The sequence below is a fragment of the Neophocaena asiaeorientalis genome, unplaced genomic scaffold, assembly GCF_003031525.2.
Source record: "Neophocaena asiaeorientalis asiaeorientalis breed wild unplaced genomic scaffold, Neophocaena_asiaeorientalis_V1.1 scaffold550, whole genome shotgun sequence".
Classification (NCBI taxonomy): Eukaryota; Metazoa; Chordata; class Mammalia; order Artiodactyla; family Phocoenidae; genus Neophocaena; species Neophocaena asiaeorientalis.
The window spans coordinates 1437593-1456722 of record NW_020173396.1 but is presented as its reverse complement, the minus strand read 5'-3'; the positions used below and the strand labels follow the sequence as shown (position 1 = coordinate 1456722).

General features: G+C 37.2%; 1 protein-coding gene across 1 annotated transcript in view; it reads left to right on the top strand.

Annotated features, from left to right (window-relative positions):
• Positions 1 to 19130, top strand: part of KIAA0825 (KIAA0825 ortholog) — a 394719-nt gene that overhangs the window by 22003 nt on the left and 353586 nt on the right. The window contains exon 2 of the mRNA XM_024746984.1: positions 14350 to 14497. The gene's annotated coding sequence lies outside the window, so the exon portion shown is untranslated. The remainder of the gene's footprint in view (positions 1 to 14349; positions 14498 to 19130) is intronic.

Sequence of the window (19130 nt, the reverse complement as noted above, 5' to 3'; positions counted from 1 at the left end):
GTTAGGTTGTTCATTCGGGATGTTTCCTGTTTCTTAAGGTAGGATTATATTGCTATAAACTTCCCTCTTAGAACTGCTTTTGCTGCATCCCATAGGTTTTGCGTTGCCGTGTCTCCATTGTCATTTGTTTCTAGGTATTTTTTGATTTCCTCTTTCATTTCTTCAGTGATCACTTCGTTATTAAGTAGTATATTGTTTAGCCTCCATATGTTTGTATTTTTTACAGATCGTTTCCTGTAATTGATATCTAGTCTCATAGCATTGTGGTCGGAAAAGATACTTGATACAATTTTAATTTTGTCAAATTTACCAAGGCTTGATTTGTGACCCAAGATATGATATATCCTGGAGAATGTTCCATGAGCATTTGAGAAAAATGTGTATTCTGTTGTCTTTAGATGGAATGTCCGATAAATATCAATGAAGTCCATCTTGTTTAATGTATCATTTAAAGTTTGTGTTTCCTTATTTATTTTCATTTTGGATGATCTGTCTATTGGTGAAAATGGGGTGTTAAAGTCCCCTACTATGAATGTGTTACTGTCTATTTCCCCTTTTATGGCTTTTAGTATTTGCCTTCTGTATTCAGGTGTTCCTATGTTGGGTGCATAAATATTTACAATTGTTGTATCTTCTTCTTTGATTGATCCCTTGATCATTATGTAGTGTCCTTCTTTGTCTCCTCTAATAGCCTTTATTTTGAGGTCTATTTTGTCTGATATGAGAATTGCTACTCCAGCTTTCTTTGGTTTCCATTTGCATGGAATATCTTTTTCCATCCCCTCACTTTCAGTGTGTATGTGTTTCTAGGTCTGAAGTGGGTCTATTGTAGACAGCATATATATTGGTCTTCTTCTTGTATACATTCAGCTAGTCTGTCACAGGCTCCAGACACGCAGGCTCAGCGGCCATGGCTCACGGGCCTAGCCACTCCACAGCATGTGGGATCTTCCTGGACCGGGGCACAAACCTGTGTCCCCTGCATTGGCAGGCCGACTCCAACGACTGTGCCACCAGGGAAGCCCCTGTCTGTGTCTTTTGGTGGGAGCATTTAATCCATTTACATTTAAAGTTATTATCGATATGTATGTTCCTAGTCCCATTTTCTTAATTGTTTGGGTTTGTTATTGTAGGTGCTTTCCTTCTCTTGTATTTCTTGCCTAGAGAAGATACTTTAGCATTTGTTATAAAGCTGGTTTGGTGGTGCTGAATTCTCTCAGCTTTTGCTTGTCTGTGAAGGGTTTCATTTCTCCATCACATCTGAATGAGATCCTTGCTGGGTAGAGTAATCTTGGTTGTAGGTTTTTCTCCTTCATCACTTTAAATATGTCCTGCCAGTCCCTTTTGGCTTGCAGAGTTTCTGCTGAAAGATCAGCTGTTAACCTTATGGGGATTCCCTTGTGTGTTATTTGTTGTTTTTCCCTTGCTGCTTTTAATATGTTTTCTTTGTATTTAATTTTTGACAGTTTGATTAATATGTGTCTTGTCGTGTTTCTCCTTGGATTTATCCTGTATGGGACTCTCTGTGCTTCCTGGACTTGATTAACTATTTCCTTTCCCATATTAGGGAAGTTTTCAAGTATAATCTCTTCAAATATTTTTTCAGTCTCTTTCTTTTTCTCTTCTTCTTCCAGAACCCCTATAAGTACTATTTCTTGAAGGCTTTTTTGTCTAATATTAGTACAGTAACTTCAGCTATTGTATGGCATATCTCTTCCATCTTTTAACTTTTAATCTATTGTCTTTGAATGCAAAATATGTCTTGTATAGATGACACATGGTTGCATCTTGCATTTTTATCTAGTCTAACTTTTCCTGCCTTTGGATTGAGGTGTTTAGACCTTTCATATTTAATGTACTTATTAGCATGATCACGTTTATATTTTCCTTTTTTTAATATATTTTTACATATTGCATTGTTTTTATATGACTTGTCTCTTTTATTTCTTTCTTCTACTTTGGTTGCCTTCTTTGGTATTAGATAAATATTTTTAATATAGTCATATTTTAATTTCTAGTGGTACTTTACCTTTTAAAAAGTTATTTTCTTAGTGTTTGCACTAGAGAACATAGTCTACATCTTAACTTACCACAGCCAGCTTAATGCAACCGGTTACTACTGACTTAATTTTGATAAAATAGAGAAATTTTCTGTCAGCATAGTTTTTTAAAAAATTATTTATTTCTTCTTATTATTATTATTTTAAATTCTAGTTTTGGCTGCATTGGGTCTTCGTTGCTGCCCGTGGGCTTTCTCTAGTTGCGGTGAGTGGGGGGCTTCTCTTGTTGCAGAGCATGGGCTCTAGGCGCACGGGCTTAGTTGCTCCGCGGCATGTGGGATCCTCCCAGACCAGGGCTCGAACCCATGTACCCCACATTGGCAGGCGGATTCCTAACCACTGCACCACCAGGGAAGTCCCCTCAGCATAGTTTTATTCCTTCCTGTCCTTTCTGCTATTATTGTCATGTGTGTTACATCTCTACATGTTTTAAAATAATTAATGCATTACTATAGTTGTTGCTTTATGCAATCTATGTCTTTTAAAGAGTTCAATTAAAAGAAATGAGATAATATTTTCTAGAGCCTTTTATATTAGCCCACATATTTACCATTTCTGGAGCTCTTTATTTCTTAACTTTGTATTTAAATTACCATCTGGTGTCAATTCCTTGCCGCTTGAAGGATTTTCCTTAATATTTTTTTAAGACCCATCTGCTAACAACAAATTCTCAATCTTTATTTCATCTTCAGTGTTAAAAGTGATGGCTCTATTTTGCCTCAATTTAAAAGGTAGTTATTCTTTATTTTTTAATTAATTAATTAATTTTATTTTTGGCTACATTGCATCTTCGTTGCTGCACGCAGGCTTTCTCTAGTTGCGGTGAGCGGGGGCTACTCTTCGTTATGGTACATGGGCTTCTCAATGCAGTGGCTCCTCCTATTGCGGAGCACAGGCTCTAGGCACGTGGGCTTCATAGTTGTGGCACACGGTCTCAGCAGTTGTGGCTCGCTGTCTCTAGAGCCCAGGCTCAGTAGTTGTGGCACACAGGTTTAGTTGGTCTTCGGCATGTGGTATCTTCCCAGACCAGGGCTCAAACCTGTGTCCTGTGCATTGGCCAGCCGATTCCCAACCATTGTACCACCAGGGAAGCCTAAAGCTAGTTATTCTTTTTATTTTTTCTCTACCTTATTTATCTCCAGTTTTATTTTTTAATTTTTTAACATATTTATTGCAGTATAATTGCTTTACAGCATAGTTATTCTTGATATAGGATAATTAGTAGATAGTTTTTTTTTTCTTTCAGCATTTTGAATTTCTCATTCCACTGACTTCTGGCCTCCATCGTTTCATTGATGCTCACCTATATGTGATGATATACTTTTCTCTTGCTGCTTTTAGGATTTTCTCTTTCTCTTTGTTCACCAATAGTTTGATTATGTTATGTTGAAATATCCATCTCTTTATATTTGTCCTGCGTGGGGTGTGTTGAATTTCTTTGATGAGTAGATGAATGTTTTTCATCAAATTTGGTATGTTTTTATCCCTTATTTCTTTATCTATTTTTTTCTATCCCTTTTTCTGTTTCCATTCCTTCTGGGATACTCATTACATGCTTTTTGATATAGTTGTGATTTTCCAAAATGTCTGAGTCTTTGTTCTTTTTTTTAAAAATTATTTAATTTATTTTTGGCTGCACCAGGTCTTCGTTGCTGCACACGGGCTCTCTCTAGTTGTGGCGAGCAGGGGCTACTCTTCTTCGTGGTGCACGGGCTTCTCATTGTGATGGCTTCTCTTGTTGCAGAGCATGGGATCTAGGCACGCGGGCTTCAGTAGTTGTGGCACACAGGTTCAGTAGTTGTGGCTCATGGGCTCTAGAGCACAGGCTCAGTAGTTGTGGTGCACCGGCTTAGTTGCTCCGCGGCATGTGGGATCTTCCCAGACGAAGGCTTGAACCTGTGTCCCCTGCATTGACTGGCGGATTCCTAACCACTGCACCATGAGGGAAGTCCTGTTCATTTTTAAAATTATTTTTTCTCTCTGTTCTTCAGATTGGATAATTTATATTCCTCTATTTTAAATTCACTAATTCTTTCTTCAGATCATCTTGAATCTGCTGTCAAATTCCTATAGTGACTTTCCATTTAATAACACTTTTCAAGTCCAAAATTTCCATTTGGTTCTTTTAAAAAATTTATTTCTCCTTATTGTGAATCTCTTACGTTTTTTCTTCATCATTGCCGTACTTTCCTTTTATTCTTTAAATATGGTCACCTTTGGTTCATGGAATGTATTTATAATATCTGCTTTAAAGTCTTCATTTAAATTCAACATCCAGGGATACTTAGTTTCTATTGGCTGCTTTTTCCCTATTTATTTGCATGTCTCATAATTTCTTGCTGAAAACTGTATATTTTAGATCATATATTGTAGCAACTCTGGATTCTGAATTTTTTTTCTCCCTCATGTTTCTTTGTTTATTTGCTTGTTTCCTTGTTTAGTAATTTGCCTAAACTAAGTCAGTAACACCTACCTCCCTTGTGATAAGTGGCCACTGACCTTTTTTTTTTTTTTTTTTTTGAGATTCTTGTTATGAGTTTTACATTTGGCTTCCTAGGACTTGCCTCTGTGTCTGTGAAGCTTAAATGATAAGCTGATGGTTGGATAATGGATGTGTGCAAACACTTCAAGTCAGTAAGTCATCTGTCATGTGCTCATGGATCTCTGTATTGATAGAGGAAAGTATTTAAAGTTTACATTGTTTTTGAATGTGCCCAGCTTTTGCTTTCTGCTGAGCTCTTTCACATTTCCTTTGTGCATGTGATTGTTCAGCCTCCGGAATGTGTGGCTAGCTTTGTTCCTCTCAGGCTTCCATTGTACATACTCTCAGCCATAGCCAAGAGTACCCTTGCCCCAAGTGTGAACATAACCTTGGCCTAATTGAGCTGTTGACTCTCCTTGCTTGCTCACTTTTTTAAGGCCATCACTTCCACTGAAACACTGCTGGAGGTGGACATCACCCACCACTCAAGTACCAGTGAGTCCCCTTTGACCACAGAAGAGATGTTTCTGGTTCTAACAACCTTCCCCACCATGGAAGAACCTCTGTACTCACTGAGTTGTGGTTGATGTTGATAAGGGTAGCTCTAGGCTAGAATACCAGAGGGTCCTAGTTTTCCTACCTAAAGATTAACAGTTTTTCAAATATAAATGCTTTTCAAATTGTTATCTTCCTTTGGTCTATTTCTAGGTGACTAAAATGGTTGTATTTGTCAATTTTCTCTACCTCTGTAGTTTCTTTTTTGGAAGAGTATTTACTGATTGTACTCAGCCATAACTGGATGTGCTGCTTCTGCTCGTGTATTATGTGTACATTTTTTTCTTTACTCTCTTAGGATGATGGAAAATTTACATGTTCTATTAATGGACTTATCTCCATTTTCTTTGGGGGCTGATTATTGTTTTACATTGGTTTCAAATGTGAAAAAAAATTTTCTTCAAATACCCAATTGTCCTTGACTGTGCATTCATAATTGAAAGAAGAAAATCAAAAAGCTGCCTAGAAACTATATTTGGATGGCACTGATTTGACTGGTACAGTTTGCTTTAGAGTGAATAGGTGGGTTACCATGATTATGATGGAAGTCAGCTAAAGGCCAGAATGAGACAGACTTTTCTTTGGGGAACCCATGCTACCTTTCCTCATTTTCTATTTTATATATAGTAGTGTGTATATGTTAAACCCAAACTCCTAATTTATCACCCCCCAACCTTTCCCCTTTGGTAACTGTAAATTTGTTTTCGAAGTCTGTCACTGTTTTGTGTTTTGTTTTTTTGTTTTTTTTTTTTTTTGCGGTACGCGGGCCTCTCACTGTTGTGGTGTTTCCCATTGTGGATCACAGGCTCCGGACGCGCAGGCTCAGTGGCCATGGCTCACGAACCCAGCTGCTCCGCGGCATGTGGGATCCTCCTGGACTGGGGCACGAACCCATGTCCCCTGCATGGTAGGCGGACTGTCAACCACTGTGCCACCAGGCCAGCCCCTGTGTTGCTGTTTTATAAATAAGTTCATATATCATTTTTTTAGATTCCACATATAAGTGATATCATAGGGTATTTGTCTTTCGCTGTCTGACTTACTTCACTTAGTATAATAATCTCTAGGTCCAGCCGTGTTGCTGCAAATGGCATTATTTCATTCTTTTTTATGGCTCAGTAATATTCCATTGTGTATATGTACCACATCTTCTTTATTCATTCCTCTGTCAATGGGCATTTAGGTGGCTTCCATGTCTTGCTTATTGTGAATAGTGCTGCTATGAACACATGGGTGCATGTATCTTTTTGAATTAGAGTTTTGTTTGTATATATGCCCAGGAGTGGGAATGCTGAATCATATGGTAGTTCTATTTTAAGTTTTTTTAAGGAACCTCCATACTGTTCTACATAGTGGTTGTACCAATTTACATTCCCACCAACAGTGTAGGTTGCTTCCCTTTTCTTCACACCCTCTCCAGTATTTATTGTTTGTGGACTTTTTGATGACAGCCCTTCTGACCTGTGTGAGGTGATACCTTATTGTAGTTTTGATTTGGATTTTGCTAATAATTAGCAATGTTGAGCAACTTTTTTTTTTTTTTGCGGTACTTGGGCGTCTCACCATTGTGGCCTCTCCCGTTGCAGAGCACAGGCTCCGGTCGTGCAGGCTCAGTGGCCATGGCTCATGGGCCCGGCTGCTCCGTGGCATGTGGGATCTTCTCCGACCAGGGCACGAACCCATGTCCCCTGCATCGGCAGGCGGACTCTCAACCACTGCGCCACCACGGAAGCCATGAGCAACTTTTCATGTGCTTTTTGGCTACCTGTATGTCTTTGGATAAATGTCTATTTAGATCTGCCCGTTTTTTGATTGGGTTGTTTGGGTTTTTTTTTGATATTGAGCTGCATGAGCTGCTTGTATATTTTGGAGACTAATCCCTTGTTTATTGCTTCATTTGCAAATATTTTCTCCCATTTTGTGGGATTTTTTTTCATTTTGTGTATGGTTTTCTTTGCTGAGCAAAAGCTTTTAAGTTTAGTTAGTTCCCATTTAGGTTTTCTTTTGTTGTTGTTTTTATATTAATTACTCTAGGAGGTGGATCCAAAAAGATATTGCTACGATTTATGTCAAAGAGTGGTCTGCCTATGTTTTCCTCTAAGAGTTTTATAGTATCCAGTCTAACACGTAGGTCTTTAATCCTTTTTGAGTTTATTTTTGTGTATGTTATTAAAGAATGTTCTAATTTCATTCTTTTCCATGCAGTTGTCCAGTTTTCCCAGCACCACTTACTGAAGAGACTGTCTTTTCTCCACTGTATATTCTTGCCTCCATTGTCGTTATGTTTTCCTCTAAGAGTTTTATAGTATCCAGTCTAACACGTAGGTCTTTAATCCTTTTTGAGTTTATTTTTGTGTATGTTATTAAAGAATGTTCTAATTTCATTCTTTTCCATGCAGTTGTCCAGTTTTCCCAGCACCACTTACTGAAGAGACTGTCTTTTCTCCTCTGTATATTCTTGCCTCCATTGTCATAGACTAATGAACCATAGGTGCGTGGGTTTATTTCTGGGCTTTCTATCCTGTTCCGTTGATCTATATTTCTGTTTTTGTGCCAGTACCATACTGTTTTGATTACTGTAGCTTTGTAGTATAGTCTGAGTCAGGTAACCTGATTCCTCCAGCTCCGTTTTTCTTGCTCAGGATTGCGTTATGTTTTGTGTTTCCATACAAATTAAAATTTTTTTTGTTCTAGTTTTGTGAAAAATGCCATTGGTAATTTGATAGGGATGGCACTGAAAATGTAGATTGCCTTGGGTAATATAGTCGTTTTGAAAATATTGATTCTTCCAATCCAAGAACATGGTATACCTTTCCATCTGTTTGTGTCATTTCCTACTTCTTTCATCAGTCTCTTATAGTTTACAGAGTATAGATTTTTTGCCTCCTTAGGTAGATTTATTCCCAGGTATTTTATTGTTTTTGATGTGATAGTAATTGGGATTGTTTGCTTAATTTCTTGTGATAGTAATTGGGATTGTTTGCTTAATTTCTCTTTCTGATCTTTTGTTGTTAGTGTATAGAAATGCAAGAGATTTCTATGTGTTAATTTTTTATCCTGCAATTTTACCAAATTCACTGATGAGCCCTAGAAGTTTTCTGGTAGCATCTTTAGGATTTTCTGTGTGTAGAATCATGTCATCTGCAATCAGTGCTGGTTTTACTTCATCTTTTCCAATTTGGATTCTTTTAATTTCTTTTTCTTCTCTGATTGGCATGGCTAGGACTTGCAAAACTATGTTGAATAAAAGTGGAGAGAGTGGACATCCTTGTCTTACTCCTGATCTTTCAGCTTTCAGGTTTTCTTTGTCGAGTATGATGTTTATCATATGTGGCCTTTATTATGTTGAGGTAGGTTCCCTGTGTGCCCAGTTTCTGTTGAGTTTTATAATAAATGGGTGTTGAATTTTGTCAAAAGCTTTTTCTGCATCTTTTAAGATGATCATGTGGTTTTTATTCTTCAATTTGTTAATATGGTGTATCACATTGATTGATTTGTCTATGTTGAAGAATCCTTGCATCCCTGGAATAAATCCCACTTCGTCATGATGTATCTTTTTAATATATTGCTGGATTTGATTTGCTAGCATTTTGTTGAGGATTTTTGCATCTATGTTCATCAGTGATATTGGCCTCTAGTTTTCTTTCTTTTATTTTTTTTAATTTTTTTTTATTTATTTATTTTTGCGGCATGTGGGCCTCTCCCATTGCAGAGCACAGGCTCCAGACGCGCAGGCTCAGCGGCCATGGCTCACGGGCCCAGCTGCTCCGCGGCACGTGGGATCTTCCCGGACTGGGGCACGAACCCGTGTCCCCTGCATCAGCAGGTGGACTCTCAACCGGTGCACCACCAGGGAAGTCCCTAGTTTTCTTTTTTTATGGTATCTTAGTCTGGTTTTCATATCAGGATGATGGTGGCCTCATAGAATGAATTTGAAAGTGTTACTCCCTCTGCAATTTTTTGGAATAGTTTCAGAAGGATAAGTGTTAACTCTTCTCTAAATGTTTGATAGAATTCGTCTGTGTAGCGATCTGGTCCTGGACTTTTGTTTGTTGCAAGTTTTTTAATCACAGTTTCAATTTCAGTACTTGTGATTGGTCTGTTCATATTTTCTCTTTCTTCTAGGTTGAGTCTTGGAAGATTATACCTTTTAAGAATTCATCCAGAGACTTCCATGTTGGTGTGCTGGTTAAGAATTTACCTCCCAATTCAGGGAACAAGGGTTCGATCCCTGGTCAGGGAACTAGATTCCACATGCGTGCTGCAACTAAGAGTGCACATGCCACAATTAAGGAGCCTGCTGGCTGAAACTAAGGAGCCCACTGGCTGCAATTAAGACCTGGCACAACCAAAAATAAATAATTAAGGTAAATAAAATTAAAAAAAAAAGAATTTTTCCATTTCTTCCAGGTTGTCCATTTTATTGGCATATAGTTGCCTGTAGTAATCTCTATCATCCTTTGTATTTCTGTGGTGTCTGTTGTAACTTCTTTTTCATTTCTAATTTTATTGATTTGGGCCTGCTCCTTTTTTTCTCTGGCTAAAGGTTTATAAATTTTGTTTATCTTTTCACAGAATCAGCTTTTAGTTTCATTGATCTTTTCTATTGTTTCTTCATCTTTATTTCATTTATCTCTGCTCTGATCTTTATGATTTCTCTCCTTCTACTAACTTTGGGTTTTATTTGTTCTTCTTTCTTTAGTTGGTTTAGGTGTAATGTTTGGTTGTTTGAGTTTTTTCTTATTTCCTGAGGTAAGATTGTATCACTATAAACTTCCCTCTTAGAACTGCTTTTGCTGTGTACCCTAGGTTATGGATCATTGTGTTTTCTCTTTCATTTGTGTCTAGGTATTTTTTTCATTTCCTCTTTGATTTATTCAATGATCCATTGGTTGTTTAGTAACATATTGTTTAATCTCCATGTGTTTGTGTTTTTTACAGTTTTTTCTTGTATTTGATTTCTAATCTCATAGTGTTGTGGTCGGAAAAGTTGCTTGATATGATTTCAATTTTCTCAAATTCGCCGAGGCTTGCTTTGTGTCCCAGCATGTGCTCTATCCTGGAGAATGTTCCATGTGTACTTGGGTGGGTGGAATGTTGTATAAATATCAATTAAGTCCATCTGGTCTAATGCGTCATTTAAGGCCTGTGTTTTCTTATTGATTTTCTTTATGGATGTTCTGTCCATTGATTTAAGTGGGGAGCTAAAGTCCCCCACCTTTATTGTGTTACTGTCAATTTCTCTTTTTATGGCTATTAGCGTTTGCCTTATATATTAAGGTGTTCCTATATTGAGTGCATATATATTTACAATTGCTTTATCTTCTTCTTTGATCGATCCCTTGATCATTATGTAGTGTCTTTCTTTGTCTTTTGTTTACAGTCTTTATTTTAAAATCTACTTTGTCTGATATGAGTATTCTACTCCAGCTTTCTTTTGATTTCCATTTACATGGAATATCTTTTTCCATCCCCTGACTTTCAGTCTGTATGTGTTCCTAGATCTGAAGTGGGTTTCTTGTAGACAACGTATAAATGGATATTGTTTTTGCATCCATTCAGCCAGTCTTTGTCTTTTGGTTGGAGCATTTAATCCATTTACATTTAAGGTAATTATCGATATATGTGTTCTCATTGCCATTTTGTTAATTGTTTTGGATTTGTTTTTGTAGTTCTTTTTCTTCCCTTCCTCTAGTTTTCTGCGTTTGTGTTCTCTGTTCCACAGGCTGCAGGATTGTAGTTCCTCTTGTGTCTGGTGTCTGCTCCCTGGTGGGTGAGGTTGGTCGAGGTGCTTGTGCAGGCTTCCTGGTGAGCAGGACTGGTACCTGCCCACTGGTGGATGGAGCTGGATCTTTACCTCTGAAGGCCAGGGCCATGTCAAGGGATGTGTTTAGAGGCAGCTGTGGGCTCAGGATGACTTTAGGCACCCTGTCTGCTGATGGGTGGGGCTGTGTTCCCACATTGTTGGTTGTTTGGCTGGAGGCATCCCAGCCCTGGAGCCTGCAGGCTGTTGGATGGGGCCAGGTCTCAGTGCCAAAATGGCAATGTCCAGGAGTGCTCACGCTAAATATTCCCTGGGACCTCTTCTATCAGTGTCCTTATCTCCACAGTGAGCCACATATGACCCCCACCTCCCCAGGAGACCCTCCAAGACTTGCAGGTAGGTCTGGCCGTGGCTCCTATGGAGTCACTGCTTTGCCCTGGGTTCCAGAGCACATGAAACTTTGTGTGTGCCCTCCATGAGAGGAGTCTCTGTTTACCCCAGTCCTATGGAGCTACTGCACTCAAGGCCCACTGTCCTTCAATACCAAATGCTCTGGGGGCTCTTCCTCCTGATGCCAGACCCCCTGGCTGGGGAGCCTGGTGTGGGGCTCAGAACTCTCACTCCTGTGGGAGAACCTCTGTGATATAATTATTTTCCAGTTTGTGGCTCGCCTACCCAGCGGGTATGGGATTTGATTATATGATGAAAGTGCCCCTGCTAGTGTCTCGTTGTGGCTTCTTCTTTGTCTTTGGATTATCTTTTTTGGTATGTTCCAGTCTTTTTTTCAGTGGTAGTTCAACAGTTAGTTTTGATTTTGGTGTTTTCATATGAGGAGGTGAGCTCAAGTCCTTCGACTCCACCATGTTTTCCTAATCCCCTCCCTCCCATCTCTTTCGATCCCTAATTTTCTAGATAGTTATTTCATATCTTCAAACACAACACTTTTCCCATTTACTTTTTTTTTTTTTTTTTTACTCACAGTCAGATATTTAACTACGGAGAAGGAAAAAATAAAAGAAATTGCTGTACAAAAAGGTAGGGGAGGGAGATTCAGTGTTTCTTGGGCAGTCAATTGATTGCATACTTTAGCTTCACTTCTTACTCCACACTTCTGCCAATGATATAGGACATTCCTTTAATTTCAGCATTCTCTGCACACATTCTAGAGTTTTGCTTTTTCCAATCTGTTTTTACCATGAAAGCTCTTTCATCTGTCTTACCTTGTACAAATTTGTAGTGATGCCTCTCTCAGTCTCTTCATTTTTGTGAGTTTACATCCTGTTCCCTCACCCCAACACGCACCTCTTTTTATCTCTTTAAGGGAATCTCTAGAGGAGAAGGGGGGAAAATACATGCTTATTGATTTTCCTAACCAAAAATTTTGTGCACATATTGTTAAACAGTTGCAATGTAATGCGTATGTGTGTGCTTGGGTCCTGTTTTCATCTGTCGTTTTCAGCATTTTCTGCATTGCTATATTTCTTCATGATTATTATTTTAGTGGATTTTGAACCCATTTTTAAAGAATAGTTTGTTGTATTTTTATTATTATTATTGCAGTCGTTATTATTATTTTAGTTACTGCATCTTTCTCTTTCTTTACCCCATTCTCCATCCCACCATCAAGCACATTTACCTTTCCTCAGGTAACCAATATTAACAACATTGACAGTTTGTGGAACAGTAAGTCTTAATGTTTTCCTGTGGTCGAACTGATTGGCTGAAAGCTATCAAGACGCACAGTTCACCCTACAGGCTGACAATGTTATCAAGAAAGCAATTTCAGTTATTTATGGGTTTTCCATGAAATCTTGTGATTTCAGCTATGTAGTGTAGGTAATATGTTGTATCACTGTAATGGCTCCCTAGTGTGGGCATCTCCACTTAGTTCTTAGACCGAACTGAACCATTCCTCTTGTTATAATTCCTCTGCTTACTTTTTTGCTCAAATTTAGTTCCTAGACTGGCCAAGTTGTCCATGAGGGCTTTTGTCTGTTTCTGATGAAGTATCACCTGGAAGTCAGCTTGGGACAATGGATGTTAGTAACATTTAAGCACTTGTATATCAGACACCAGAGAAAGTCAAGAAGTATGAGAACAATCAATAACTATCAAGAGAAGCATCTGGAACATTGTTCATATTAGTTTTCTAGTTCACCTAAGCCTATTGAAGAGATCATTTTGGCAGATCACAGATTATAAAATAGATTTCTCTATTAAATAATATACTTATCATTTGACTTCTTTTCTTTTTCTTTTAGTAAGGCAAGATAAAGAAATAAGTATAGATTTTAGAATGAAGAAGTAAAACTCATTATGAATGTATGATGTAAAACCACAGAAAAAATAATAAGAGTTTAGAAAATATCCTGGATAAACACATCAATATATAAAAATTATACAAATACATACATATATAAACAAAACATGATAAAGCCCTTGCAAAGAGATATTATTTATACTAACATTCAAAATATGAAGTTCCTGGGAGTACATCTGACATAACAAGACATGTGCAAAACTCCCATGGGGAAAATAGTAAAGCATTATTTTGTGACAATAAGACCTTAATAAATGGAATGATATACAATACACATGGCTTGGGAAACTCAAGATTTTACAGATGCCCAATTTGATCAATCAAATTCCTAACTGTCTATTTTGTTAGGGAGGAGAGAATACTTGACAAAAGATTTAAAATTATATAGAAAGAGAAAGGGCGAAAACTAAGAATAACAACAGTGTATTTTGGTGCAGGGAAAGTCAAATAGATTGGTGGAACCTTACTACTGAATGTTTAGACCACAGACCCACCTCTTTTGGTGACTTGACTTGGGAGGTTGTTAGAAACACAGAATCTCAGATCCCAACCCCAGATCAACTGAATCAGAATTTACTTTAATAAGATAACCTGGAAGAGTGGGGAAATATTTTTTTTAATTAAAACAAAATTAAAAAAAATATATTTTGTACGTGCCACGTGGCATGTAGGATCTTAGTTCCCCAACCAGGGATTGAACTCGAGCCCCCTGCATTGAAAGCATGGAGTCTTAACCACTAGACCACCAGGGAAACCCCAAAGATGGTTTTAGTAAACAGTTCTGGGGCAACTGGTAATTAAACAAGAAAAACATAATTGTATTGAAAGGTATTGCTTATTTCATATGGTGCAACCATCCCTTACTCTCTGTGATCTACGTTTCTTTAGGAACATTTGAAAAATCAATGAAAATAAAAGGGATGTTTTGAATATCGTTTTCCTAGGTGCATCCGTCATCCATTTGCCTGTAATCTATGAATCATCTTGTTGATAAGGTTTTCTTAGGTATCCCAACTTCAGGATGTCTTTATGTGTTTTCTAGCATCTCTTGGATGAAGTCTGTATATTATAACAATGATAGTACTGTCACTGCCAATGTAGATGACTAATGGTGTGACTATGCCCCCTCCATGTGGCAGTGATAAAGCTGTATCTAATTATTTTATAGGTGTGCTTTGTATATTTTGTGGAAAAAAACTGCTGAAGATACTAGAGAAAGGGCAGCTCTTCTACTGACAACTCATAAGGAAATAATTTACCACCTACTTAGGATTAGAAGACAAGCTCACTCTTATAGTCTTCTGAAACAAAATTAGGTAAGAAATGGTTTTTGTCATATTTTAAATGATTTGTACTCTGCCTCCCCAGTTTGCTTGAAAGCTTCTAGAATTCTATTCCTTTGGCCTCTAAGAGAAATGCAGTTAGCATTTTCCTTTAGGAAGGTAGTGTGCCAGCCAGCTGTCAGCCTTATGATGTGCCTGATCTCCGATGTCAGGGGAAGCACAATTCAATTTTAAACTAAGTCTTCTGTACAATAGTGCAGCAGGGCTGCCAGCATCTCTCTTTATGTTCCTTTCTTTCAAATTCTCCCTTCTACTCAAACAGTATAGCTTTATTTTTAAATCCTTTGTGCAAGATGAAACCACCACTAACTGACTTTACTTGTCTTTAGTTAAAAATCAATGAATTGACTGAAATAATCTGTATTTCAGCTACCCTTTCTCATTTCTAGAAAATAAAGTACCACTGCTTGTTTAACTTATGACTTGTCTAAACATGTTGAAAGCATTGACTATGAGGCATAACACTCAGACGCTGAAAGGGAACTGTGACAAGTTCAGTCAAGAGGGAAAAGAGGAATAATTTATAAAAGGTGTTGCAGATAATGATGCCAGCCAGTTATTTTAAAATGCATCCATCTCACCTTTTAATGAATTAGATTTGTCAACAGGAAATGTTTTATGCACCACTTCTAATAAAAGTGGCATGCAGTGCTTTGAGGTTGGCTTCTTCAAAGCTAGAGTATCTTCAATTCAAAGGTATTTTTTAAATAATAGATATTAAAAAGTATATTTAAATAATATTAAGGTTGTGACACAAACACCAAATGACAAAATTCAGGAGTTTCAAAGCAGAGGCTGACATGCCATCACTATTTCACATAGTAACTGTTTTTTAAATTAGGAGTGTAACAGACTGATTTGGGGATTGTGTGTCAGTTTAACTTTAGATTCTCTTGTTGTTTTGGTTGGTGTCACAACCTTAATGTCAGCTTTTCAAATAGGTTTCTACATTTCCTTTGGTTTGAGGTCATTAAAAAATGCATATGATGAATCTAAGAGGCATAAATAGGTCACACTGAAGTGGAATTCCTTGCTTCTCTGGTATTGAGAGACAGCTAATACCTGCCTTATAAGTGGAAAAAGTTAGCTCATGCATTTTGGTAAATTTCTGTTTTTCAGGAATTTGATTCAGACCATTGTAAACCCAAATAACAAAACATGATGTTGGTATAATTGTTTTCTTGTTCCTCTAATCCAAACCATCCAATCTTGTTGGTTATCATCTCTAGATGTTAAGAATCACAATTCCAACAATTTTTTTTTCACTAAAAGTACAAGTTAAACCTGGTAATTATTTCAATAGAAGAATCCTTATTCAGTATAATTAAGTATAGGTAACCCTGCCTTAAATTTTTCCATATGCCAGTCCTTTATAGAAGCACTTTTAAGCAGATTTTTTTGGGGGTGAAAGCTTATTTTTTAAAGTAACACTTGTTATAGAAAGCAAAATGTAGAGTAAAATCTGATATGTTGTGCTGAATGTTAAAAAAAATTCTAGTACCACACTGGACATTAAAGGAGGAGCCTGGAGCCTTCCTTACCCCATTCTGCAAGGAAAGAGAGAAAGGGAGAGAGGAGGGAAATAATAATCTCCCTACCCAAATTCCACCCTTTTCCTTGATTCTCATCTTTCATGCTCTCACAGCACAGGTCATATGTTGAATATAGTTTTAAGTTAGAAAAATAAACGTATCAGAATCTGTCCCACAATTGTCTTTTTCATCACCTGTGTTTGAGAAATAAACGGTGAAAAGAGAGGCAAATTATTTTCTGAACTTTTCTTGCTGACTCATAAAGATACTGGCCAACCTAAAACACTTCATAGTTCTCATCTCCTCCTTGATTGAACCTGCAGGTTTTACCATTCTTGGTTTTTATCAATGACTGGGGGGGACATTAATCTTTCTTTCCTAGTTGTACTCCATTCACTGCCTTCTATCTCTTTAATTTTCAAGCAGTGTTGAATTTGAGAAATTTCTAACAGTTTTCATTTCTGGTTCTGACTTTTCTTTCCCACTGAACTCTCCCATATCACATCACTGTTAAATCATCACAATTCTGACAAGTAATATTCTTTCTAAGCCCCAGTCCTCAATAGCAAGAGGTAATTATGCTGCATTGTACAGTGGTTTGAAAATGTATACAGTTGTCTGTGAAGGTTTTGACTAACTCATCCAAATTCATCTAAACTATGCTAGTGCCCTTTTTTGAACAAATGTTTTAGATCATTATTATTGTTCATACTAATACTAGTTCTGATTTCTATTCGGTAAAAATGAAATTTTAAAACAAAAATGCCTGTTTCTAAATTCAGAGAAAGCTATTCAAATAGATGAGTTGGAACTCAGTATACACCTGCAATATAAAAAAGTTTTCTGGCATAGAAACAAAATAATCTCTTTAAATAGTATAGACCAAAGCCAGCTTTATACAAATTCATTTAGAGTAGTTTCAGATTTATGTAATTAATAAAGTTGGATAGTGGGTCTAACTTATATATTAAATGTCCTTCAGTGTACAGTGATGTTCTAGTGACTGCCTGGAAAAAAATGATAGAATTTTATTTAGTGTTTCTGCTATGTCAGTCAATTCTATAAATGGCTTTCTAATGGGATACAATATATGCTTTTAATAGTTTTCTATAAGATTAAGAGATAATATTTATTGAGTGCTTTCTGTGTTCCAGCAAATATGTTCTAAGTAGTATCATAGAATATGTTCTATGTTCTAAGTAGTATCCATGGATTATCTCATGTAATCCTCATAACAACACTTTAATGATCTCACTACTTTACAGATATGGTAGAGGCACACAAGAAGGTTATAAAACTAGTAAGTAATGGAGCTAGGATTCCAACACTAGCACTGTTACTCCAGATCTCATACTCTAAGCCCCCGCTACTCAAAATGTGGCCCCAAGCCAGCAGTATCACCATTACCTGGGAACTTGTTAGAAATGAAGACTCTTAGGCTCCACCCCAGTATCATAATATCATGTATAATGTGAACAGGGATCCACTATAGACCCAAGTTATCTTGAAATCACTTGTATAAAGAACAGAAAAAGAAAAAATCCCAGGCCAGGCCATAAACAGCAAGTCTTTCTCTCTACTGGGCAGCTAACTACTTCAACATCTGAGACTTTCTTGCAATCACATTGCAGCACACTGCCTTTGAGTACAGACTCTGGACCAGATGCCTATGTTTGAATCTCAGCTCCTATTTCTAGCTGTGGGACCCTAGGAGGGTTACACAGCTCTCTGCATCTCAGCTGCATCATCTGGGAAATAAGGTCTAAAACGGTACTTACTTCACACGATCGTTGTGAAGATGAAATGAGTTAATCCATGGAAAGCTTTTAAAACAGAGCCTGATGTGAGATAAGTGAAAAAATGTTGTCTACTGTAGTAGTAGTAGTTGTTGTTAGTTATGATTCTTATCTTAGAGTCACATCTCATACTTCTTGGTTATCAATTGGTAATAACTTGACAAATATTTTTGTTAGCAGGACTTACCACATAAAGGGATATCTTTGATGTTAGAGTCCAAATCATAAACTTTAGTTTTTGTATTTTTCTGAAAACTTTCTCCTTCTGGCACTTCCCGCCTGTGAGTTCTGCTAAATAACACTTGATTGGGATACTTAACTAGTTAAGTCCAATGCACTCAATTCAAACTCAAAATGAAATATGTAACAGTACAGTGAATTTTAAAACATAGTATATGCTTTTAAACTGAATAAAGATAATGAGGATTGTAAGCCCATTTGGCCAGCCACTGGCATAAGTTGTACAGAAAAATCAGGATGAAGAATGTTTATTTGAAGGCTGAATGCTTTGGAAGCTAGTTTGTTTCCTTCTGGGTGGACATAATTCTGAAGTTAATCACGGTAGTCTTCAGGGGGAATAATGGTTTAGTGTGCAAGTACTTACTTAGCAACTATTTAAGAATACATCTAATGTCTGAAGTGAGATTGCATGTTCCTATATAAAATACCATTTTGAAAGCTGATTTGTGAAAGGCACTGAGATAAAAATCCATGGTGGAAAAAATATCCTGGGAAACTTTTAATTGTCAATTCCAGGACACACACCCAAAAAGTTCAGTTCACTAGGCCTGGGATGAGGCCCACCCAGGTATTCGAATTTTTAACAAGTGGCCAAGGTAATTCTGCTTAAATTAGTGTCTTCAACTACACTTTGAGAAATACTGCAGTAGAGGCAAAGACATGAACTGAAAAAAGCTTTTGTTGACCACCCATTCCTTTTTGTAACATTGTCCTCTTTGGTACTAGTTTCTTTCTATCCTATGACCTACTCTCTCTATCTTCTTTGGCCTTTCCCTTACGCCCGTTAGTGGTTCCCAAGTGATCTTTAAGTTTCTGCTTTTCTCTTTTTTACTCTTTCTCAAAGAATATATCTTCTGGATTTATCAGTCATATCTTTTCAGGTGGTTCTACAAAATAATCACAAAGGTCTCTTTAATCTAAAAATCTCTAAGCCAAAAGGAAGGTGCTGAAATCAATTTAGAGGCTTTGGGCAACATTTAAAAAAAGAAGGAGAAGGAGAAGGAGAAGAAGGAATAGAATAGAAAATATCAAAGGAAG